The 20,332-nt window shown below is 49.6% G+C and overlaps 38 non-coding genes across 38 annotated transcripts; all 38 read left to right on the top strand.

Annotated features, from left to right (window-relative positions):
- Positions 1–212: 212 nt before the first annotated feature.
- On the top strand, positions 213–377 carry LOC147154487 (U1 spliceosomal RNA). Its single transcript, XR_015093181.1, has one exon. It is a non-coding gene; the product is annotated as a U1 spliceosomal RNA (small nuclear RNA).
- Positions 378–701: 324 nt separating this feature from the next.
- LOC147154486 (U2 spliceosomal RNA) lies at positions 702–893 on the top strand. The gene has a single exon (XR_015093255.1). It is a non-coding gene; the product is annotated as a U2 spliceosomal RNA (small nuclear RNA).
- A 389-nt stretch (positions 894–1,282) lies between these two features.
- On the top strand, positions 1,283–1,447 carry LOC147154485 (U1 spliceosomal RNA). The gene has a single exon (XR_015093225.1). It is a non-coding gene; the product is annotated as a U1 spliceosomal RNA (small nuclear RNA).
- Positions 1,448–1,771: 324 nt separating this feature from the next.
- LOC147154484 (U2 spliceosomal RNA) lies at positions 1,772–1,963 on the top strand. The gene has a single exon (XR_015093206.1). It is a non-coding gene; the product is annotated as a U2 spliceosomal RNA (small nuclear RNA).
- Positions 1,964–2,352: 389 nt separating this feature from the next.
- On the top strand, positions 2,353–2,517 carry LOC147154483 (U1 spliceosomal RNA). Its single transcript, XR_015093164.1, has one exon. It is a non-coding gene; the product is annotated as a U1 spliceosomal RNA (small nuclear RNA).
- A 324-nt stretch (positions 2,518–2,841) lies between these two features.
- On the top strand, positions 2,842–3,034 carry LOC147154482 (U2 spliceosomal RNA). The gene has a single exon (XR_015093328.1). It is a non-coding gene; the product is annotated as a U2 spliceosomal RNA (small nuclear RNA).
- Positions 3,035–3,423: 389 nt separating this feature from the next.
- On the top strand, positions 3,424–3,588 carry LOC147154481 (U1 spliceosomal RNA). The gene has a single exon (XR_015093214.1). It is a non-coding gene; the product is annotated as a U1 spliceosomal RNA (small nuclear RNA).
- Positions 3,589–3,912: 324 nt separating this feature from the next.
- LOC147154480 (U2 spliceosomal RNA) lies at positions 3,913–4,104 on the top strand. The gene has a single exon (XR_015093280.1). It is a non-coding gene; the product is annotated as a U2 spliceosomal RNA (small nuclear RNA).
- A 389-nt stretch (positions 4,105–4,493) lies between these two features.
- LOC147154479 (U1 spliceosomal RNA) lies at positions 4,494–4,658 on the top strand. Its single transcript, XR_015093179.1, has one exon. It is a non-coding gene; the product is annotated as a U1 spliceosomal RNA (small nuclear RNA).
- Positions 4,659–4,982: 324 nt separating this feature from the next.
- LOC147154478 (U2 spliceosomal RNA) lies at positions 4,983–5,174 on the top strand. Its single transcript, XR_015093310.1, has one exon. It is a non-coding gene; the product is annotated as a U2 spliceosomal RNA (small nuclear RNA).
- Positions 5,175–5,563: 389 nt separating this feature from the next.
- LOC147154477 (U1 spliceosomal RNA) lies at positions 5,564–5,728 on the top strand. Its single transcript, XR_015093178.1, has one exon. It is a non-coding gene; the product is annotated as a U1 spliceosomal RNA (small nuclear RNA).
- Positions 5,729–6,052: 324 nt separating this feature from the next.
- LOC147154476 (U2 spliceosomal RNA) lies at positions 6,053–6,244 on the top strand. The gene has a single exon (XR_015093254.1). It is a non-coding gene; the product is annotated as a U2 spliceosomal RNA (small nuclear RNA).
- A 389-nt stretch (positions 6,245–6,633) lies between these two features.
- LOC147154475 (U1 spliceosomal RNA) lies at positions 6,634–6,798 on the top strand. The gene has a single exon (XR_015093203.1). It is a non-coding gene; the product is annotated as a U1 spliceosomal RNA (small nuclear RNA).
- A 324-nt stretch (positions 6,799–7,122) lies between these two features.
- On the top strand, positions 7,123–7,314 carry LOC147154474 (U2 spliceosomal RNA). Its single transcript, XR_015093205.1, has one exon. It is a non-coding gene; the product is annotated as a U2 spliceosomal RNA (small nuclear RNA).
- Positions 7,315–7,703: 389 nt separating this feature from the next.
- LOC147154473 (U1 spliceosomal RNA) lies at positions 7,704–7,868 on the top strand. The gene has a single exon (XR_015093163.1). It is a non-coding gene; the product is annotated as a U1 spliceosomal RNA (small nuclear RNA).
- Positions 7,869–8,192: 324 nt separating this feature from the next.
- On the top strand, positions 8,193–8,385 carry LOC147154472 (U2 spliceosomal RNA). The gene has a single exon (XR_015093327.1). It is a non-coding gene; the product is annotated as a U2 spliceosomal RNA (small nuclear RNA).
- A 389-nt stretch (positions 8,386–8,774) lies between these two features.
- LOC147154471 (U1 spliceosomal RNA) lies at positions 8,775–8,939 on the top strand. Its single transcript, XR_015093149.1, has one exon. It is a non-coding gene; the product is annotated as a U1 spliceosomal RNA (small nuclear RNA).
- A 324-nt stretch (positions 8,940–9,263) lies between these two features.
- Positions 9,264–9,455, top strand: LOC147154470 (U2 spliceosomal RNA). The gene has a single exon (XR_015093306.1). It is a non-coding gene; the product is annotated as a U2 spliceosomal RNA (small nuclear RNA).
- Positions 9,456–9,844: 389 nt separating this feature from the next.
- Positions 9,845–10,009, top strand: LOC147154469 (U1 spliceosomal RNA). The gene has a single exon (XR_015093132.1). It is a non-coding gene; the product is annotated as a U1 spliceosomal RNA (small nuclear RNA).
- Positions 10,010–10,333: 324 nt separating this feature from the next.
- Positions 10,334–10,525, top strand: LOC147154468 (U2 spliceosomal RNA). The gene has a single exon (XR_015093279.1). It is a non-coding gene; the product is annotated as a U2 spliceosomal RNA (small nuclear RNA).
- Positions 10,526–10,914: 389 nt separating this feature from the next.
- LOC147154467 (U1 spliceosomal RNA) lies at positions 10,915–11,079 on the top strand. Its single transcript, XR_015093177.1, has one exon. It is a non-coding gene; the product is annotated as a U1 spliceosomal RNA (small nuclear RNA).
- Positions 11,080–11,403: 324 nt separating this feature from the next.
- LOC147154466 (U2 spliceosomal RNA) lies at positions 11,404–11,595 on the top strand. The gene has a single exon (XR_015093259.1). It is a non-coding gene; the product is annotated as a U2 spliceosomal RNA (small nuclear RNA).
- A 389-nt stretch (positions 11,596–11,984) lies between these two features.
- Positions 11,985–12,149, top strand: LOC147154465 (U1 spliceosomal RNA). Its single transcript, XR_015093131.1, has one exon. It is a non-coding gene; the product is annotated as a U1 spliceosomal RNA (small nuclear RNA).
- A 324-nt stretch (positions 12,150–12,473) lies between these two features.
- LOC147154464 (U2 spliceosomal RNA) lies at positions 12,474–12,666 on the top strand. The gene has a single exon (XR_015093326.1). It is a non-coding gene; the product is annotated as a U2 spliceosomal RNA (small nuclear RNA).
- Positions 12,667–13,055: 389 nt separating this feature from the next.
- LOC147154463 (U1 spliceosomal RNA) lies at positions 13,056–13,220 on the top strand. Its single transcript, XR_015093157.1, has one exon. It is a non-coding gene; the product is annotated as a U1 spliceosomal RNA (small nuclear RNA).
- Positions 13,221–13,544: 324 nt separating this feature from the next.
- LOC147154462 (U2 spliceosomal RNA) lies at positions 13,545–13,736 on the top strand. The gene has a single exon (XR_015093278.1). It is a non-coding gene; the product is annotated as a U2 spliceosomal RNA (small nuclear RNA).
- A 390-nt stretch (positions 13,737–14,126) lies between these two features.
- LOC147154461 (U1 spliceosomal RNA) lies at positions 14,127–14,291 on the top strand. Its single transcript, XR_015093162.1, has one exon. It is a non-coding gene; the product is annotated as a U1 spliceosomal RNA (small nuclear RNA).
- A 324-nt stretch (positions 14,292–14,615) lies between these two features.
- On the top strand, positions 14,616–14,808 carry LOC147154460 (U2 spliceosomal RNA). Its single transcript, XR_015093325.1, has one exon. It is a non-coding gene; the product is annotated as a U2 spliceosomal RNA (small nuclear RNA).
- A 389-nt stretch (positions 14,809–15,197) lies between these two features.
- On the top strand, positions 15,198–15,362 carry LOC147154459 (U1 spliceosomal RNA). Its single transcript, XR_015093156.1, has one exon. It is a non-coding gene; the product is annotated as a U1 spliceosomal RNA (small nuclear RNA).
- A 324-nt stretch (positions 15,363–15,686) lies between these two features.
- On the top strand, positions 15,687–15,878 carry LOC147154458 (U2 spliceosomal RNA). Its single transcript, XR_015093277.1, has one exon. It is a non-coding gene; the product is annotated as a U2 spliceosomal RNA (small nuclear RNA).
- A 389-nt stretch (positions 15,879–16,267) lies between these two features.
- LOC147154457 (U1 spliceosomal RNA) lies at positions 16,268–16,432 on the top strand. Its single transcript, XR_015093192.1, has one exon. It is a non-coding gene; the product is annotated as a U1 spliceosomal RNA (small nuclear RNA).
- Positions 16,433–16,756: 324 nt separating this feature from the next.
- LOC147154456 (U2 spliceosomal RNA) lies at positions 16,757–16,948 on the top strand. Its single transcript, XR_015093260.1, has one exon. It is a non-coding gene; the product is annotated as a U2 spliceosomal RNA (small nuclear RNA).
- A 389-nt stretch (positions 16,949–17,337) lies between these two features.
- Positions 17,338–17,502, top strand: LOC147154455 (U1 spliceosomal RNA). Its single transcript, XR_015093180.1, has one exon. It is a non-coding gene; the product is annotated as a U1 spliceosomal RNA (small nuclear RNA).
- A 324-nt stretch (positions 17,503–17,826) lies between these two features.
- LOC147154454 (U2 spliceosomal RNA) lies at positions 17,827–18,018 on the top strand. Its single transcript, XR_015093218.1, has one exon. It is a non-coding gene; the product is annotated as a U2 spliceosomal RNA (small nuclear RNA).
- A 389-nt stretch (positions 18,019–18,407) lies between these two features.
- On the top strand, positions 18,408–18,572 carry LOC147154453 (U1 spliceosomal RNA). The gene has a single exon (XR_015093130.1). It is a non-coding gene; the product is annotated as a U1 spliceosomal RNA (small nuclear RNA).
- A 324-nt stretch (positions 18,573–18,896) lies between these two features.
- On the top strand, positions 18,897–19,088 carry LOC147154452 (U2 spliceosomal RNA). The gene has a single exon (XR_015093319.1). It is a non-coding gene; the product is annotated as a U2 spliceosomal RNA (small nuclear RNA).
- A 389-nt stretch (positions 19,089–19,477) lies between these two features.
- On the top strand, positions 19,478–19,642 carry LOC147154451 (U1 spliceosomal RNA). Its single transcript, XR_015093169.1, has one exon. It is a non-coding gene; the product is annotated as a U1 spliceosomal RNA (small nuclear RNA).
- Positions 19,643–19,966: 324 nt separating this feature from the next.
- LOC147154450 (U2 spliceosomal RNA) lies at positions 19,967–20,158 on the top strand. Its single transcript, XR_015093244.1, has one exon. It is a non-coding gene; the product is annotated as a U2 spliceosomal RNA (small nuclear RNA).
- The last annotated feature ends 174 nt before the right edge of the window (positions 20,159–20,332 follow it).

Here is a 20,332-nt window from a genome sequence, read left to right as displayed (position 1 = left end):
CTTGACACTTGAGCTCATTCAGCTATTGCATGCTCCGCAGTTGTGCCTGTGACCTCCTCTAACGCCCTGTGCGAAGTACACACGCCGTTCTAATCCACTGAGAGAAACTGGCCCATCATGCTGGGCCAGGCATTCGCCAGTGTACGAATGGCACAGTCATTCAAGAGGGTGAGTGGAAAAAAGCAAGACCCCGTGTCCAGGCTGAGGAAGGCATACTTACCTGGCAGGGGTGACACCATGATCAAGAATGTGGTTCACCCAGGGCGAGGTGCAGCCATTGCACTGGCGGCTGCATTGACCATTGCGAATTCTCCAAATGTGGGAATCTCGACTGCATAATTTCTGATAGTGGGGAACTGCGTTCGTGCTCTTCCCTGGCTTGTATGTCAATAATTAAGAGCGATAGTCTTGAAACCAATTAACACAAATGAGCAAGACTTGACTATGGTCTTCTGGCTTTCTTCACAAGTCTGGCCGGGACCGCAGCAGGCGCTTGGCCTTTCATCCTGCAGGAAGACTGCAAAAGTTGTTGGACTGCAGCTGCTTATGTGAAGGCTTGTGAATAATGAATGGTTAAGTCAGCAGACAAGGTTTCCTCCGTCTCAGTGTCCATAAGAGCAGCGCTGCTTGGTGTAACATGACCGACTGTGAGAGTGGGTAGACCGAGAAGCCTGTACTTGAGTCCGTCAGTTATCCTCTTCATCGCTTCTCGGCCTTTTGGCTAAGATCAAGTGTAGTATCTGTTCTTATCAGTTTAATATCTGATATGTCTCCTATCAGGAGACTTCATATTAAATTGCTTTTTTGAACAGGGAGATGGGATTCAGAGCTTGCTTTGCCCATTCCGCGCATCATCTTGTTATTGCAGTATTTCCAGGAGCGGTGCACCACCTCCGCTGGTCAACGAAAATGCTAATCTAGACAGAGAAAACGGGCTGTGGCAATACTCACGTGCGCACAAGTAGGTGTGGCGGAAGCAACCATGTCGTCAAATTGGGAAGCAGGCGACGTAGCCGACACACATCTACTCTGCTGTCCACCAACCCGGTGAGTCGAACCCGTTCCAGAGGCTTGACACTTGAGCTCATTCAGCTATTGCATGCTCCGCAGTTGTGCCTGTGACCTCCTCTAACGCCCTGTGCGAAGTACACACGCCGTTCTAATCCACTGAGAGAAACTGGCCCATCATGCTGGGCCAGGCATTCGCCAGTGTACGAATGGCACAGTCATTCAAGAGGGTGAGTGGAAAAAAGCAAGACCCCGTGTCCAGGCTGAGGAAGGCATACTTACCTGGCAGGGGTGACACCATGATCAAGAATGTGGTTCACCCAGGGCGAGGTGCAGCCATTGCACTGGCGGCTGCATTGACCCTTGCGAATTCTCCAAATGTGGGAATCTCGACTGCATAATTTCTGATAGTGGGGAACTGCGTTCGCGCTCTTCCCTGGCTTGTATGTCAAAAATTAAGAGCGATAGTCTTGAAACCAATTAACACAAATGAGCAAGACTTGACTATGGTCTTCTGGCTTTCTTCACAAGTCTGGCCGGGACCGCAGCAGGCGCTTGGTCTTTCATCCTGCAGGAAGACTGCAAAAGTTGTTGGACTGCAGCTGCTTATGTGAAGGCTTGTGAATAATGAATGGTTAAGTCAGCAGACAAGGTTTCCTCCGTCTCAGTGTCCATAAGAGCAGCGCTGCTTGGTGTAACATGACCGACTGTGAGAGTGGGTAGACTGAGAAGCCTGTACTTGAGTCCGTCAGTTATCCTCTTCATCGCTTCTCGGCCTTTTGGCTAAGATCAAGTGTAGTATCTGTTCTTATCAGTTTAATATCTGATATGTCTCCTATCAGGAGACTTCATATTAAACTGCTTTTTTGAACAGGGAGATGGGATTCAGAGCTTGCTTTGCCCATTCCGCGCATCATCCTGGTATTGCAGTATATCCAGGAGTGGTGCACCACCTCCGCTGGTCAACGAAAATGCTAATCTAGACAGAGAAAACGGGCTGTGGCAATACTCACGTGCGCACAAGTAGGTGTGGCGGAAGCAACCATGTCGTCAAATTGGGAAGCAGGCGACGTTGCCGACACACATCTACTCTGCTGTCCACCAACCCGGTGAGTCGAACCCGTTCCAGAGGCTTGACACTTGAGCTCATTCAGCTATTGCATGCTCCGCAGTTGTGCCTGTGACCTCCTCTAACGCCCTGTGCGAAGTACACACGCCGTTCTAATCCACTGAGAGAAACTGGCCCATCATGCTGGGCCAGGCATTCGCCAGTGTACGAATGGCACAGTCATTCAAGAGGGTGAGTGGAAAAAAGCAAGACCCCGTGTCCAGGCTGAGGAAGGCATACTTACCTGGCAGGGGTGACACCATGATCAAGAATGTGGTTCACCCAGGGCGAGGTGCAGCCATTGCACTGGCGGCTGCATTGACCATTGCGAATTCTCCAAATGTGGGAATCTCGACTGTATAATTTCTGATAGTGGGGAACTGCGTTCGCGCTCTTCCCTGGCTTGTATGTCAATAATTAAGAGCGATAGTCTTGAAACCAATTAACACAAATGAGCAAGACTTGACTATGGTCTTCTGGCTTTCTTCACAAGTCTGGCCGGGACCGCAGCAGGCGCTTGGCCTTTCATCCTGCAGGAAGACTGCAAAAGTTGTTGGACTGCAGCTGCTTATGTGAAGGCTTGTGAATAATGAATGGTTAAGTCAGCAGACAAGGTTTCCTCCGTCTCAGTGTCCATAAGAGCAGCGCTGCTTGGTGTAACATGACTGACTGTGAGAAAGGGTAGACCGAGAAGCCTGTACTTGAGTCCGTCAGTTATCCTCTTCATCGCTTCTCAGCCTTTTGGCTAAGATCAAGTGTAGTATCTGTTCTTATCAGTTTAATATCTGATATGTCTCCTATTCTGGAGACTTCATATTAAATTGCTTTTTTGAACAGGGAGATGGGATTCAGAGCTTGCTTTGCCCATTCCGCGCATCATCTTGTTATTGCAGTATTTCCAGGAGCGGTGCACCACCTCCGCTGGTCAACGAAAATGCTAATCTAGACAGAGAAAACGGGCTGTGGCAATACTCACGTGCGCACAAGTAGGTGTGGCGGAAGCAACCATGTCGTCAAATTGGGAAGCAGGCGACGTAGCCGACACACATCTACTCTGCTGTCCACCAATCCGGTGAGTCGAACCCGTTCCAGAGGCTTGACACTTGAGCTCATTCAGCTATTGCATGCTCCGCAGTTGTGCCTGTGACCTCCTCTAATGCCCTGTGCGAAGTACACACGCCGTTCTAATCCACTGAGAGAAACTGGCCCATCATGCTGGGCCAGGCATTCGCCAGTGTACGAATGGCACAGTCATTCAAGAGGGTGAGTGGAAAAAAGCAAGACCCTGTGTCCAGGCTGAGGAAGGCATACTTACCTGGCAGGGGTGACACCATGATCAAGAATGTGGTTCACCCAGGGCGAGGTGCAGCCATTGCACTGGCGGCTGCATTGACCCTTGCGAATTCTCCAAATGTGGGAATCTCGACTGCATAATTTCTGATAGTGGGGAACTGCGTTCGCGCTCTTCCCTGGCTTGTATGTCAAAAATTAAGAGCGATAGTCTTGAAACCAATTAACACAAATGAGCAAGACTTGACTATGGTCTTCTGGCTTTCTTCACAAGTCTGGCCGGGACCGCAGCAGGCGCTTGGTCTTTCATCCTGCAGGAAGACTGCAAAAGTTGTTGGACTGCAGCTGCTTATGTGAAGGCTTGTGAATAATGAATGGTTAAGTCAGCAGACAAGGTTTCCTCCGTCTCAGTGTCCATAAGAGCAGCGCTGCTTGTTGTAACATGACCGACTGTGAGAGTTGGTAGACCGAGAAGCCTGTACTTGAGTCCGTCAGTTATCCTCTTCATCGCTTCTCGGCCTTTTGGCTAAGATCAAGTGTAGTATCTGTTCTTATCAGTTTAATATCTGATATGTCTCCTATCTGGAGACTTCATATTAAATTGCTTTTTTGAACAGGGAGATGGGATTCAGAGCTTACTTTGCCCATTCTGCGCATCATCCTGGTATTGCAGTATTTCCAGGAGCGGTGCACCACCTCCGCTGGTCAACGAAAATGCTAATCTAGACAGAGAAAACGGGCTGTGGCAATACTCACGTGCGCACAAGTAGGTGTGGCGGAAGCAACCATGTCGTCAAATTGGGAAGCAGGCGACGTTGCCGACACACATCTACTCTGCTGTCCACCAACCCGGTGAGTCGAACCCGTTCCAGAGGCTTGACACTTGAGCTCATTCAGCTATTGCATGCTCCGCAGTTGTGCCTGTGACCTCCTCTAACGCCCTGTGCGAAGTACACACGCCGTTCTAATCCACTGAGAGAAACTGGCCCATCATGCTGGGCCAGGCATTCGCCAGTGTACGAATGGCACAGTCATTCAAGAGGGTGAGTGGAAAAAAGCAAGACCCCGTGTCCAGGCTGAGGAAGGCATACTTACCTGGCAGGGGTGACACCATGATCAAGAATGTGGTTCACCCAGGGCGAGGTGCAGCCATTGCACTGGCGGCTGCATTGACCATTGCGAATTCTCCAAATGTGGGAATCTCGACTGCATAATTTCTGATAGTGGGGAACTGCGTTCGTGCTCTTCCCTGGCTTGTATGTCAATAATTAAGAGCGATAGTCTTGAAACCAATTAACACAAATGAGCAAGACTTGACTATGGTCTTCTGGCTTTCTTCACAAGTCTGGCCGGGACCGCAGCAGGCGCTTGGCCTTTCATCCTGCAGGAAGACTGCAAAAGTTGTTGGACTGCAGCTGCTTATGTGAAGGCTTGTGAATAATGAATGGTTAAGTCAGCAGACAAGGTTTCCTCCGTCTCAGTGTCCATAAGAGCAACGCTGCTTGGTGTAACATAACCGACTGTGAGAGTGGGTAGACCGAGAAGCCTGTACTTGAGTCCGTCAGTTATCCTCTTCATCGCTTCTCAGCCTTTTGGCTAAGATCAAGTGTAGTATCTGTTCTTATCAGTTTAATATCTGATATGTCTCCTATCTGGAGACTTCATATTAAATTGCTTTTTTGAACAGGGAGATGGGATTCAGAGCTTACTTTGCCCATTCTGCGCATCATCCTGGTATTGCAGTATTTCCAGGAGCGGTGCACCACCTCCGCTGGTCAACGAAAATGCTAATCTAGACAGAGAAAACGGGCTGTGGCAATACTCACGTGCGCACAAGTAGGTGTGGCGGAAGCAACCATGTCGTCAAATTGTGAAGCAGGCGACGTTGCCGACACACATCTACTCTGCTGTCCACCAACCCGGTGAGTCGAACCCGTTCCAGAGGCTTGACACTTGAGCTCATTCAGCTATTGCATGCTCCGCAGTTGTGCCTGTGACCTCCTCTAACGCCCTGTGCGAAGTACACACGCCGTTCTAATCCACTGAGAGAAACTGGCCCATCATGCTGGGCCAGGCATTCGCCAGTGTACGAATGGCACAGTCATTCAAGAGGGTGAGTGGAAAAAAGCAAGACCCCGTGTCCAGGCTGAGGAAGGCATACTTACCTGGCAGGGGTGACACCATGATCAAGAATGTGGTTCACCCAGGGCGAGGTGCAGCCATTGCACTGGCGGCTGCATTGACCATTGCGAATTCTCCAAATGTGGGAATCTCGACTGCATAATTTCTGATAGTGGGGAACTGCGTTCGTGCTCTTCCCTGGCTTGTATGTCAATAATTAAGAGCGATAGTCTTGAAACCAATTAACACAAATGAGCAAGACTTGACTATGGTCTTCTGGCTTTCTTCACAAGTCTGGCCGGGACCGCAGCAGGCGCTTGGCCTTTCATCCTGCAGGAAGACTGCAAAAGTTGTTGGACTGCAGCTGCTTATGTGAAGGCTTGTGAATAATGAATGGTTAAGTCAGCAGACAAGGTTTCCTCCGTCTCAGTGTCCATAAGAGCAGCGCTGCTTGGTGTAACATGACCGACTGTGAGAGTGGGTAGACCGAGAAGCCTGTACTTGAGTCCGTCAGTTATCCTCTTCATCGCTTCTCGGCCTTTTGGCTAAGATCAAGTGTAGTATCTGTTCTTATCAGTTTAATATCTGATATGTCTCCTATCAGGAGACTTCATATTAAATTGCTTTTTTGAACAGGGAGATGGGATTCAGAGCTTGCTTTGCCCATTCCGCGCATCATCTTGTTATTGCAGTATTTCCAGGAGCGGTGCACCACCTCCGCTGGTCAACGAAAATGCTAATCTAGACAGAGAAAACGGGCTGTGGCAATACTCACGTGCGCACAAGTAGGTGTGGCGGAAGCAACCATGTCGTCAAATTGGGAAGCAGGCGACGTAGCCGACACACATCTACTCTGCTGTCCACCAACCCGGTGAGTCGAACCCGTTCCAGAGGCTTGACACTTGAGCTCATTCAGCTATTGCATGCTCCGCAGTTGTGCCTGTGACCTCCTCTAACGCCCTGTGCGAAGTACACACGCCGTTCTAATCCACTGAGAGAAACTGGCCCATCATGCTGGGCCAGGCATTCGCCAGTGTACGAATGGCACAGTCATTCAAGAGGGTGAGTGGAAAAAAGCAAGACCCCGTGTCCAGGCTGAGGAAGGCATACTTACCTGGCAGGGGTGACACCATGATCAAGAATGTGGTTCACCCAGGGCGAGGTGCAGCCATTGCACTGGCGGCTGCATTGACCCTTGCGAATTCTCCAAATGTGGGAATCTCGACTGCATAATTTCTGATAGTGGGGAACTGCGTTCGCGCTCTTCCCTGGCTTGTATGTCAAAAATTAAGAGCGATAGTCTTGAAACCAATTAACACAAATGAGCAAGACTTGACTATGGTCTTCTGGCTTTCTTCACAAGTCTGGCCGGGACCGCAGCAGGCGCTTGGTCTTTCATCCTGCAGGAAGACTGCAAAAGTTGTTGGACTGCAGCTGCTTATGTGAAGGCTTGTGAATAATGAATGGTTAAGTCAGCAGACAAGGTTTCCTCCGTCTCAGTGTCCATAAGAGCAGCGCTGCTTGGTGTAACATGACCGACTGTGAGAGTGGGTAGACTGAGAAGCCTGTACTTGAGTCCGTCAGTTATCCTCTTCATCGCTTCTCGGCCTTTTGGCTAAGATCAAGTGTAGTATCTGTTCTTATCAGTTTAATATCTGATATGTCTCCTATCAGGAGACTTCATATTAAACTGCTTTTTTGAACAGGGAGATGGGATTCAGAGCTTGCTTTGCCCATTCCGCGCATCATCCTGGTATTGCAGTATATCCAGGAGTGGTGCACCACCTCCGCTGGTCAACGAAAATGCTAATCTAGACAGAGAAAACGGGCTGTGGCAATACTCACGTGCGCACAAGTAGGTGTGGCGGAAGCAACCATGTCGTCAAATTGGGAAGCAGGCGACGTTGCCGACACACATCTACTCTGCTGTCCACCAACCCGGTGAGTCGAACCCGTTCCAGAGGCTTGACACTTGAGCTCATTCAGCTATTGCATGCTCCGCAGTTGTGCCTGTGACCTCCTCTAACGCCCTGTGCGAAGTACACACGCCGTTCTAATCCACTGAGAGAAACTGGCCCATCATGCTGGGCCAGGCATTCGCCAGTGTACGAATGGCACAGTCATTCAAGAGGGTGAGTGGAAAAAAGCAAGACCCCGTGTCCAGGCTGAGGAAGGCATACTTACCTGGCAGGGGTGACACCATGATCAAGAATGTGGTTCACCCAGGGCGAGGTGCAGCCATTGCACTGGCGGCTGCATTGACCATTGCGAATTCTCCAAATGTGGGAATCTCGACTGTATAATTTCTGATAGTGGGGAACTGCGTTCGCGCTCTTCCCTGGCTTGTATGTCAATAATTAAGAGCGATAGTCTTGAAACCAATTAACACAAATGAGCAAGACTTGACTATGGTCTTCTGGCTTTCTTCACAAGTCTGGCCGGGACCGCAGCAGGCGCTTGGCCTTTCATCCTGCAGGAAGACTGCAAAAGTTGTTGGACTGCAGCTGCTTATGTGAAGGCTTGTGAATAATGAATGGTTAAGTCAGCAGACAAGGTTTCCTCCGTCTCAGTGTCCATAAGAGCAGCGCTGCTTGGTGTAACATGACTGACTGTGAGAAAGGGTAGACCGAGAAGCCTGTACTTGAGTCCGTCAGTTATCCTCTTCATCGCTTCTCAGCCTTTTGGCTAAGATCAAGTGTAGTATCTGTTCTTATCAGTTTAATATCTGATATGTCTCCTATTCTGGAGACTTCATATTAAATTGCTTTTTTGAACAGGGAGATGGGATTCAGAGCTTGCTTTGCCCATTCCGCGCATCATCTTGTTATTGCAGTATTTCCAGGAGCGGTGCACCACCTCCGCTGGTCAACGAAAATGCTAATCTAGACAGAGAAAACGGGCTGTGGCAATACTCACGTGCGCACAAGTAGGTGTGGCGGAAGCAACCATGTCGTCAAATTGGGAAGCAGGCGACGTAGCCGACACACATCTACTCTGCTGTCCACCAATCCGGTGAGTCGAACCCGTTCCAGAGGCTTGACACTTGAGCTCATTCAGCTATTGCATGCTCCGCAGTTGTGCCTGTGACCTCCTCTAATGCCCTGTGCGAAGTACACACGCCGTTCTAATCCACTGAGAGAAACTGGCCCATCATGCTGGGCCAGGCATTCGCCAGTGTACGAATAGCACAGTCATCCAAGAGGGTGAGTGGAAAAAAGCAAGACCCCGTGCCCAGGCTGAGGAAGGCATACTTACCTGGCAGGGGTGACACCATGATCAAGAATGTGGTTCACCCAGGGCGAGGTGCAGCCATTGCACTGGCGGCTGCATTGACCATTGCGAATTCTCCAAATGTGGGAATCTCGACTGCATAATTTCTGATAGTGGGGAACTGCGTTTGCGCTCTTCCCTGGCTTGTATGTCAATAATTAAGAGTGATAGTCTTGAAACCAATTAACACAAATGAGCAAGACTTGACTATGGTCTTCTGGCTTTCTTCACAAGTCTGGCCGGGACCGCAGCAGGCGCTTGGTCTTTCATCCTGCAGGAAGACTGCAAAAGTTGTTGGACTGCAGCTGCTTATGTGAAGGCTTGTGAATAATGAATGGTTAAGTCAGCAGACAAGGTTTCCTCCGTCTCAGTGTCCATAAGAGCAGCGCTGCTTGGTGTAACATGACTGACTGTGAGAGTGGGTAGACCGAGAAGCCTGTACTTGAGTCCGTCAGTTATCCTCTTCATCGCTTCTCAGCCTTTTGGCTAAGATCAAGTGTAGTATCTGTTCTTATCAGTTTAATATCTGATATGTCTCCTATCTGGAGACTTCATATTAAATTGCTTTTTTGAACAGGGAGATGGGATTCAGAGCTTGCTTTGCCCATTCCGCGCATCATCTTGTTATTGCAGTATATCCAGGAGCGGTGCACCACCTCCGCTGGTCAATGAAAATGCTAATCTAGACAGAGAAAACGGGCTGTGGCAATACTCACGTGCGCACAAGTAGGTGTGGCGGAAGCAACCATGTCGTCAAATTGGGAAGCAGGCGACGTTGCCGACACACATCTACTCTGCTGTCCACCAACCCGGTGAGTCGAACCCGTTCCAGAGGCTTGACACTTGAGCTCATTCAGCTATTGCATGCTCCGCAGTTGTGCCTGTGACCTCCTCTAACGCCCTGTGCGAAGTACACACGCCGTTCTAATCCACTGAGAGAAACTGGCCCATCATGCTGGGCCAGGCATTCGCCAGTGTACGAATAGCACAGTCATCCAAGAGGGTGAGTGGAAAAAAGCAAGACCCCGTGCCCAGGCTGAGGAAGGCATACTTACCTGGCAGGGGTGACACCATGATCAAGAATGTGGTTCACCCAGGGCGAGGTGCAGCCATTGCACTGGCGGCTGCATTGACCATTGCGAATTCTCCAAATGTGGGAATCTCGACTGCATAATTTCTGATAGTGGGGAACTGCGTTCGCGCTCTTCCCTGGCTTGTATGTCAATAATTAAGAGCGATAGTCTTGAAACCAATTAACACAAATGAGCAAGACTTGACTATGGTCTTCTGGCTTTCTTCACAAGTCTGGCCGGGACCGCAGCAGGCGCTTGGTCTTTCATCCTGCAGGAAGACTGCAAAAGTTGTTGGACTGCAGCTGCTTATGTGAAGGCTTGTGAATAATGAATGGTTAAGTCAGCAGACAAGGTTTCCTCCGTCTCAGTGTCCATAAGAGCAGCGCTGCTTGGTGTAACATGACCGACTGTGAGAGTTGGTAGACCGAGAAGCCTGTACTTGAGTCCGTCAGTTATCCTCTTCATCGCTTCTCGGCCTTTTGGCTAAGATCAAGTGTAGTATCTGTTCTTATCAGTTTAATATCTGATATGTCTCCTATCTGGAGACTTCATATTAAATTGCTTTTTTGAACAGGGAGATGGGATTCAGAGCTTACTTTGCCCATTCTGCGCATCATCCTGGTATTGCAGTATTTCCAGGAGCGGTGCACCACCTCCGCTGGTCAATGAAAATGCTAATCTAGACAGAGAAAACGGGCTGTGGCAATACTCACGTGCGCACAAGTAGGTGTGGCGGAAGCAACCATGTCGTCAAATTGGGAAGCAGGCGACGTTGCCGACACACATCTACTCTGCTGTCCACCAACCCGGTGAGTCGAACCCGTTCCAGAGGCTTGAAACTTGAGCTCATTCAGCTATTGCATGCTCCGCAGTTGTGCCTGTGACCTCCTCTAACGCCCTGTGCGAAGTACACACGCCGTTCTAATCCACTGAGAGAAACTGGCCCATCATGCTGGGCCAGGCATTCGCCAGTGTACGAATGGCACAGTCATTCAAGAGGGTGAGTGGAAAAAAGCAAGACCCCGTGTCCAGGCTGAGGAAGGCATACTTACCTGGCAGGGGTGACACCATGATCAAGAATGTGGTTCACCCAGGGCGAGGTGCAGCCATTGCACTGGCGGCTGCATTGACCATTGCGAATTCTCCAAATGTGGGAATCTCGACTGCATAATTTCTGATAGTGGGGAACTGCGTTCGTGCTCTTCCCTGGCTTGTATGTCAATAATTAAGAGCGATAGTCTTGAAACCAATTAACACAAATGAGCAAGACTTGACTATGGTCTTCTGGCTTTCTTCACAAGTCTGGCCGGGACCGCAGCAGGTGCTTGGTCTTTCATCCTGCAGGAAGACTGCAAAAGTTGTTGGACTGCAGCTGCTTATGTGAAGGCTTGTGAATAATGAATGGTTAAGTCAGCAGACAAGGTTTCCTCCGTCTCAGTGTCCATAAGAGCAGCGCTGCTTGGTGTAACATGACCGACTGTGAGAGTGGGTAGACTGAGAAGCCTGTACTTGAGTCCGTCAGTTATCCTCTTCATCGCTTCTCGGCCTTTTGGCTAAGATCAAGTGTAGTATCTGTTCTTATCAGTTTAATATCTGATATGTCTCCTATCAGGAGACTTCATATTAAACTGCTTTTTTGAACAGGGAGATGGGATTCAGAGCTTACTTTGCCCATTCTGCGCATCATCCTGGTATTGCAGTATTTCCAGGAGCGGTGCACCACCTCCGCTGGTCAACGAAAATGCTAATCTAGACAGAGAAAACGGGCTGTGGCAATACTCACGTGCGCACAAGTAGGTGTGGCGGAAGCAACCATGTCGTCAAATTGGGAAGCAGGCGACGTTGCCGACACACATCTACTCTGTTGTCCACCAACCCGGTGAGTCGAACCCGTTCCAGAGGCTTGACACTTGAGCTCATTCAGCTATTGCATGCTCCGCAGTTGTGCCTGTGACCTCCTCTAACGCCCTGTGCGAAGTACACACGCCGTTCTAATCCACTGAGAGAAACTGGCCCATCATGCTGGGCCAGGCATTCGCCAGTGTACGAATGGCACAGTCATTCAAGAGGGTGAGTGGAAAAAAGCAAGACCCCGTGTCCAGGCTGAGGAAGGCATACTTACCTGGCAGGGGTGACACCATGATCAAGAATGTGGTTCACCCAGGGCGAGGTGCAGCCATTGCACTGGCGGCTGCATTGACCATTGCGAATTCTCCAAATGTGGGAATCTCGACTGCATAATTTCTGATAGTGGGGAACTGCGTTCGCGCTCTTCCCTGGCTTGTATGTCAATAATTAAGAGCGATAGTCTTGAAACCAATTAACACAAATGAGCAAGACTTGACTATGGTCTTCTGGCTTTCTTCACAAGTCTGGCCGGGACCGCAGCAGGCGCTTGGCCTTTCATCCTGCAGGAAGACTGCAAAAGTTGTTGGACTGCAGCTGCTTATGTGAAGGCTTGTGAATAATGAATGGTTAAGTCAGCAGACAAGGTTTCCTCCGTCTCAGTGTCCATAAGAGCAGCGCTGCTTGGTGTAACATGACTGACTGTGAGAGTGGGTAGACCGAGAAGCCTGTACTTGAGTCCGTCAGTTATCCTCTTCATCGCTTCTCAGCCTTTTGGCTAAGATCAAGTGTAGTATCTGTTCTTATCAGTTTAATATCTGATATGTCTCCTATTCTGGAGACTTCATATTAAATTGCTTTTTTGAACAGGGAGATGGGATTCAGAGCTTGCTTTGCCCATTCCGCGCATCATCTTGTTATTGCAGTATTTCCAGGAGCGGTGCACCACCTCCGCTGGTCAACGAAAATGCTAATCTAGACAGAGAAAACGGGCTGTGGCAATACTCACGTGCGCACAAGTAGGTGTGGCGGAAGCAACCATGTCGTCAAATTGGGAAGCAGGCGACGTAGCCGACACACATCTACTCTGCTGTCCACCAATCCGGTGAGTCGAACCCGTTCCAGAGGCTTGACACTTGAGCTCATTCAGCTATTGCATGCTCCGCAGTTGTGCCTGTGACCTCCTCTAATGCCCTGTGCGAAGTACACACGCCGTTCTAATCCACTGAGAGAAACTGGCCCATCATGCTGGGCCAGGCATTCGCCAGTGTACGAATAGCACAGTCATCCAAGAGGGTGAGTGGAAAAAAGCAAGACCCCGTGCCCAGGCTGAGGAAGGCATACTTACTTGGCAGGGGTGACACCATGATCAAGAATGTGGTTCACCCAGGGCGAGGTGCAGCCATTGCACTGGCGGCTGCATTGACCATTGCGAATTCTCCAAATGTGGGAATCTCGACTGCATAATTTCTGATAGTGGGGAACTGCGTTCGCGCTCTTCCCTGGCTTGTATGTCAATAATTAAGAGCGATAGTCTTGAAACCAATTAACACAAATGAGCAAGACTTGACTATGGTCTTCTGGCTTTCTTCACAAGTCTGGCCGGGACCGCAGCAGGCGCTTGGTCTTTCATCCTGCAGGAAGACTGCAAAAGTTGTTGGACTGCAGCTGCTTATGTGAAGGCTTGTGAATAATGAATGGTTAAGTCAGCAGACAAGGTTTCCTCCGTCTCAGTGTCCATAAGAGCAGCGCTGCTTGGTGTAACATGACCGACTGTGAGAGTTGGTAGACCGAGAAGCCTGTACTTGAGTCCGTCAGTTATCCTCTTCATCGCTTCTCGGCCTTTTGGCTAAGATCAAGTGTAGTATCTGTTCTTATCAGTTTAATATCTGATATGTCTCCTATCTGGAGACTTCATATTAAATTGCTTTTTTGAACAGGGAGATGGGATTCAGAGCTTACTTTGCCCATTCTGCGCATCATCCTGGTATTGCAGTATTTCCAGGAGCGGTGCACCACCTCCGCTGGTCAATGAAAATGCTAATCTAGACAGAGAAAACGGGCTGTGGCAATACTCACGTGCGCACAAGTAGGTGCGGCGGAAGCAACCATGTCGTCAAATTGGGAAGCAGGCGACGTTGCCGACACACATCTACTCTGCTGTCCACCAACCCGGTGAGTCGAACCCGTTCCAGAGGCTTGACACTTGAGCTCATTCAGCTATTGCATGCTCCGCAGTTGTGCCTGTGACCTCCTCTAACGCCCTGTGCGAAGTACACACGCCGTTCTAATCCACTGAGAGAAACTGGCCCATCATGCTGGGCCAGGCATTCGCCAGTGTACGAATGGCACAGTCATTCAAGAGGGTGAGTGGAAAAAAGCAAGACCCCCGTGTCCAGGCTGAGGAAGGCATACTTACCTGGCAGGGGTGACACCATGATCAAGAATGTGGTTCACCCAGGGCGAGGTGCAGCCATTGCACTGGCGGCTGCATTGACCATTGCGAATTCTCCAAATGTGGGAATCTCGACTGTATAATTTCTGATAGTGGGGAACTGCGTTCGCGCTCTTCCCTGGCTTGTATGTCAATAATTAAGAGCGATAGTCTTGAAACCAATTAACACAAATGAGCAAGACTTGACTATGGTCTTCTGGCTTTCTTCACAAGTCTGGCCGGGACCGCAGCAGGCGCTTGGCCTTTCATCCTGCAGGAAGACTGCAAAAGTTGTTGGACTGCAGCTGCTTATGTGAAGGCTTGTGAATAATGAATGGTTAAGTCAGCAGACAAGGTTTCCTCCGTCTCAGTGTCCATAAGAGCAGCGCTGCTTGGTGTAACATGACTGACTGTGAGAGTGGGTAGACCGAGAAGCCTGTACTTGAGTCCGTCAGTTATCCTCTTCATCGCTTCTCAGCCTTTTGGCTAAGATCAAGTGTAGTATCTGTTCTTATCAGTTTAATATCTGATATGTCTCCTATTCTGGAGACTTCATATTAAATTGCTTTTTTGAACAGGGAGATGGGATTCAGAGCTTGCTTTGCCCATTCCGCGCATCATCTTGTTATTGCAGTATTTCCAGGAGCGGTGCACCACCTCCGCTGGTCAACGAAAATGCTAATCTAGACAGAGAAAACGGGCTGTGGCAATACTCACGTGCGCACAAGTAGGTGTGGCGGAAGCAACCATGTCGTCAAATTGGGAAGCAGGCGACGTAGCCGACACACATCTACTCTGCTGTCCACCAATCCGGTGAGTCGAACCCGTTCCAGAGGCTTGACACTTGAGCTCATTCAGCTATTGCATGCTCCGCAGTTGTGCCTGTGACCTCCTCTAATGCCCTGTGCGAAGTACACACGCCGTTCTAATCCACTGAGAGAAACTGGCCCATCATGCTGGGCCAGGCATTCGCCAGTGTACGAATAGCACAGTCATCCAAGAGGGTGAGTGGAAAAAAGCAAGACCCCGTGCCCAGGCTGAGGAAGGCATACTTACTTGGCAGGGGTGACACCATGATCAAGAATGTGGTTCACCCAGGGCGAGGTGCAGCCATTGCACTGGCGGCTGCATTGACCATTGCGAATTCTCCAAATGTGGGAATCTCGACTGCATAATTTCTGATAGTGGGGAACTGCGTTCGCGCTCTTCCCTGGCTTGTATGTCAATAATTAAGAGCGATAGTCTTGAAACCAATTAACACAAATGAGCAAGACTTGACTATGGTCTTCTGGCTTTCTTCACAAGTCTGGCCGGGACCGCAGCAGGCGCTTGGTCTTTCATCCTGCAGGAAGACTGCAAAAGTTGTTGGACTGCAGCTGCTTATGTGAAGGCTTGTGAATAATGAATGGTTAAGTCAGCAGACAAGGTTTCCTCCGTCTCAGTGTCCATAAGAGCAGCGCTGCTTGGTGTAACATGACCGACTGTGAGAGTTGGTAGACCGAGAAGCCTGTACTTGAGTCCGTCAGTTATCCTCTTCATCGCTTCTCGGCCTTTTGGCTAAGATCAAGTGTAGTATCTGTTCTTATCAGTTTAATATCTGATATGTCTCCTATCTGGAGACTTCATATTAAATTGCTTTTTTGAACAGGGAGATGGGATTCAGAGCTTACTTTGCCCATTCTGCGCATCATCCTGGTATTGCAGTATTTCCAGGAGCGGTGCACCACCTCCGCTGGTCAATGAAAATGCTAATCTAGACAGAGAAAACGGGCTGTGGCAATACTCACGTGCGCACAAGTAGGTGTGGCGGAAGCAACCATGTCGTCAAATTGGGAAGCAGGCGACGTTGCCGACACACATCTACTCTGCTGTCCACCAACCCGGTGAGTCGAACCCGTTCCAGAGGCTTGACACTTGAGCTCATTCAGCTATTGCATGCTCCGCAGTTGTGCCTGTGACCTCCTCTAACGCCCTGTGCGAAGTACACACGCCGTTCTAATCCACTGAGAGAAACTGGCCCATCATGCTGGGCCAGGCATTCGCCAGTGTACGAATGGCACAGTCATTCAAGAGGGTGAGTGGAAAAAAGCAAGACCCCGTGTCCAGGCTGAGGAAGGCATACTTACCTGGCAGGGGTGACACCATGATCAAGAATGTGGTTCACCCAGGGCGAGGTGCAGCCATTGCACTGGCGGCTGCATTGACCCTTGCGAATTCTCCAAATGTGGGAATCTCGACTGCATAATTTCTGATAGTGGGGAACTGCGTTCGCGCTCTTCCCTGGCTTGTATGTCAAAAATTAAGAGCGATAGTCTTGAAACCAATTAACACAAATGAGCAAGACTTGACTATGGTCTTCTGGCTTTCTTCACAAGTCTGGCCGGGACCGCAGCAGGCGCTTGGTCTTTCATCCTGCAGGAAGACTGCAAAAGTTGTTGGACTGCAGCTGCTTATGTGAAGGCTTGTGAATAATGAATGGTTAAGTCAGCAGACAAGGTTTCCTCCGTCTCAGTGTCCATAAGAGCAGCGCTGCTTGGTGTAACATGACCGACTGTGAGAGTTGGTAGACCGAGAAGCCTGTACTTGAGTCCGTCAGTTATCCTCTTCATCGCTTCTCGGCCTTTTGGCTAAGATCAAGTGTAGTATCTGTTCTTATCAGTTTAATATCTGATATGTCTCCTATCTGGAGACTTCATATTAAATTGCTTTTTTGAACAGGGAGATGGGATTCAGAGCTTGCTTTGCCCATTCCGCGCATCATCTTGTTATTGCAGTATTTCCAGGAGCGATGCACCACCTCCGCTGGTCAACGAAAATGCTAATCTAGACAGAGAAAACGGGCTGTGGCAATACTCACGTGCGCACAAGTAGGTGTGGCGGAAGCAACCATGTCGTCAAATTGGGAAGCAGGCGACGTAGCCGACACACATCTACTCTGCTGTCCACCAACCCGGTGAGTCGAACCCGTTCCAGAGGCTTGACACTTGAGCTCATTCAGCTATTGCATGCTCCGCAGTTGTGCCTGTGACCTCCTCTAACGCCCTGTGCGAAGTACACACGCCGTTCTAATCCACTGAGAGAAACTGGCCCATCATGCTGGGCCAGGCATTCGCCAGTGTACGAATGGCACAGTCATTCAAGAGGGTGAGTGGAAAAAAGCAAGACCCCGTGTCCAGGCTGAGGTAGGCATACTTACCTGGCAGGGGTGACACCATGATCAAGAATGTGGTTCACCCAGGGCGAGGTGCAGCCATTGCACTGGCGGCTGCATTGACCCTTGCGAATTCTCCAAATGTGGGAATCTCGACTGCATAATTTCTGATAGTGGGGAACTGCGTTCGCGCTCTTCCCTGGCTTGTATGTCAAAAATTAAGAGCGATAGTCTTGAAACCAATTAACACAAATGAGCAAGACTTGACTATGGTCTTCTGGCTTTCTTCACAAGTCTGGCCGGGACCGCAGCAGGCGCTTGGTCTTTCATCCTGCAGGAAGACTGCAAAAGTTGTTGGACTGCAGCTGCTTATGTGAAGGCTTGTGAATAATGAATGGTTAAGTCAGCAGACCAGGTTTCCTCCGTCTCAGTGTCCATAAGAGCAGCGCTGCTTGGTGTAACATGACCGACTGTGAGAGTGGGTAGACTGAGAAGCCTGTACTTGAGTCCGTCAGTTATCCTCTTCATCGCTTCTCGGCCTTTTGGCTAAGATCAAGTGTAGTATCTGTTCTTATCAGTTTAATATCTGATATGTCTCCTATCAGGAGACTTCATATTAAATTGCTTTTTTGAACAGGGAGATGGGATTCAGAGCTTGCTTTGCCCATTCCGCGCATCATCCTGGTATTGCAGTATATCCAGGAGCGGTGCACCACCTCCGCTGGTCAACGAAAATGCTAATCTAGACAGAGAAAACGGGCTGTGGCAATACTCACGTGCGCACAAGTAGGTGTGGCGGAAGCAACCATGTCGTCAAATTGGGAAGCAGGTGACGTAGCCGACACACATCTACTCTGCTGTCCACCAATCCGGTGAGTCGAACCCGTTCCAGAGGCTTGACACTTGAGCTCATTCAGCTATTGCATGCTCCGCAGTTGTGCCTGTGACCTCCTCTAATGCCCTGTGCGAAGTACACACGCCGTTCTAATCCACTGAGAGAAACTGGCCCATCATGCTGGGCCAGGCATTCGCCAGTGTACGAATAGCACAGTCATCCAAGAGGGTGAGTGGAAAAAAGCAAGACCCCGTGCCCAGGCTGAGGAAGGCATACTTACCTGGCAGGGGTGACACCATGATCAAGAATGTGGTTCACCCAGGGCGAGGTGCAGCCATTGCACTGGCGGCTGCATTGACCATTGCGAATTCTCCAAATGTGGGAATCTCGACTGCATAATTTCTGATAGTGGGGAACTGCGTTCGCGCTCTTCCCTGGCTTGTATGTCAATAATTAAGAGTGATAGTCTTGAAACCAATTAACACAAATGAGCAAGACTTGACTATGGTCTTCTGGCTTTCTTCACAAGTCTGGCCGGGACCGCAGCAGGTGCTTGGTCTTTCATCCTGCAGGAAGACTGCAAAAGTTGTTGGACTGCAGCTGCTTATGTGAAGGCTTGTGAATAATGAATGGTTAAGTCAGCAGACAAGGTTTCCTCCGTCTCAGTGTCCATAAGAGCAGCGCTGCTTGGTGTAACATGACTGACTGTGAGAGTGGGTAGACCGAGAAGCCTGTACTTGAGTCCGTCAGTTATCCTCTTCATCGCTTCTCAGCCTTTTGGCTAAGATCAAGTGTAGTATCTGTTCTTATCAGTTTAATATCTGATATGTCTCCTATCTGGAGACTTCATATTAAATTGCTTTTTTGAACAGGGAGATGGGATTCAGAGCTTGCTTAACCCATTCCGCGCATCATCTTGTTATTGCAGTATTTCCAGGAGCGGTGCACCACCTCCGCTGGTCAACGAAAATGCTAATCTAGACAGAGAAAACGGGCTGTGGCAATACTCACGTGCGCACAAGTAGGTGTGGCGGAAGCAACCATGTCGTCAAATTGGGAAGCAGGCGACGTAGCCGACACACATCTACTCTGCTGTCCACCAACCCGGTGAGTCGAACCCGTTCCAGACGCTTGACACTTGAGCTCATTCAGCTATTGCATGCTCCGCAGTTGTGCCTGTGACCTCCTCTAACGCCCTGTGCGAAGTACACACGCCGTTCTAATCCACTGAGAGAAACTGGCCCATCATGCTGGGCCAGGCATTCGCCAGTGTACGACTGGCACAGTCATTCAAGAGGGTGAGTGGAAAAAAGCAAGACCCCGTGTCCAGGCTGAGGAAGGCATACTTACCTGGCAGGGGTGACACCATGATCAAGAATGTGGTTCACCCAGGGCGAGGTGCAGCCATTGCACTGGCGGCTGCATTGACCCTTGCGAATTCTCCAAATGTGGGAATCTCGACTGCATAATTTCTGATAGTGGGGAACTGCGTTCGCGCTCTTCCCTGGCTTGTATGTAAAAAATTAAGAGCGATAGTCTTGAAACCAATTAACACAAATTAGCAAGACTTGACTATGGTCTTCTGGCTTTCTTCACAAGTCTGGCCGGGACCGCAGCAGGCGCTTGGTCTTTCATCCTGCAGGAAGACTGCAAAAGTTGTTGGACTGCAGCTGCTTATGTGAAGGCTTGTGAATAATGAATGGTTAAGTCAGCAGACAAGGTTTCCTCCGTCTCAGTGTCCATAAGAGCAGCGCTGCTTGGTGTAACATGACCGACTGTGAGAGTGGGTAGACTGAGAAGCCTGTACTTGAGTCCGTCAGTTATCCTCTTCATCGCTTCTCGGCCTTTTGGCTAAGATCAAGTGTAGTATCTGTTCTTATCAGTTTAATATCTGATATGTCTCCTATCAGGAGACTTCATATTAAATTGCTTTTTTGAACAGGGAGATGGGATTCAGAGCTTGCTTTGCCCATTCTGCGCATCATCCTGGTATTGCAGTATATCCAGGAGCGGTGCACCACCTCCGCTGGTCAACAAAAATGCTAATCTAGACAGAGAAAACGGGCTGTGGCAATACTCACGTGCGCACAAGTAGGTGTGGCGGAAGCAACCATGTCGTCAAATTGGGAAGCAGGCGACGTAGCCGACACACATCTACTCTGCTGTCCACCAATCCGGTGAGTCGAACCCGTTCCAG

The sequence above is a fragment of the Leptonotus elevatus genome, unplaced genomic scaffold (assembly GCF_054856555.1).
Source record: "Leptonotus elevatus isolate MCC_2025b unplaced genomic scaffold, RoL_Lele_1.0 HiC_scaffold_65, whole genome shotgun sequence".
Classification (NCBI taxonomy): Eukaryota; Metazoa; Chordata; class Actinopteri; order Syngnathiformes; family Syngnathidae; genus Leptonotus; species Leptonotus elevatus.
Note: the sequence above shows the minus strand (reverse complement) of the source record. Positions and strands in the feature narration are given on the sequence as shown.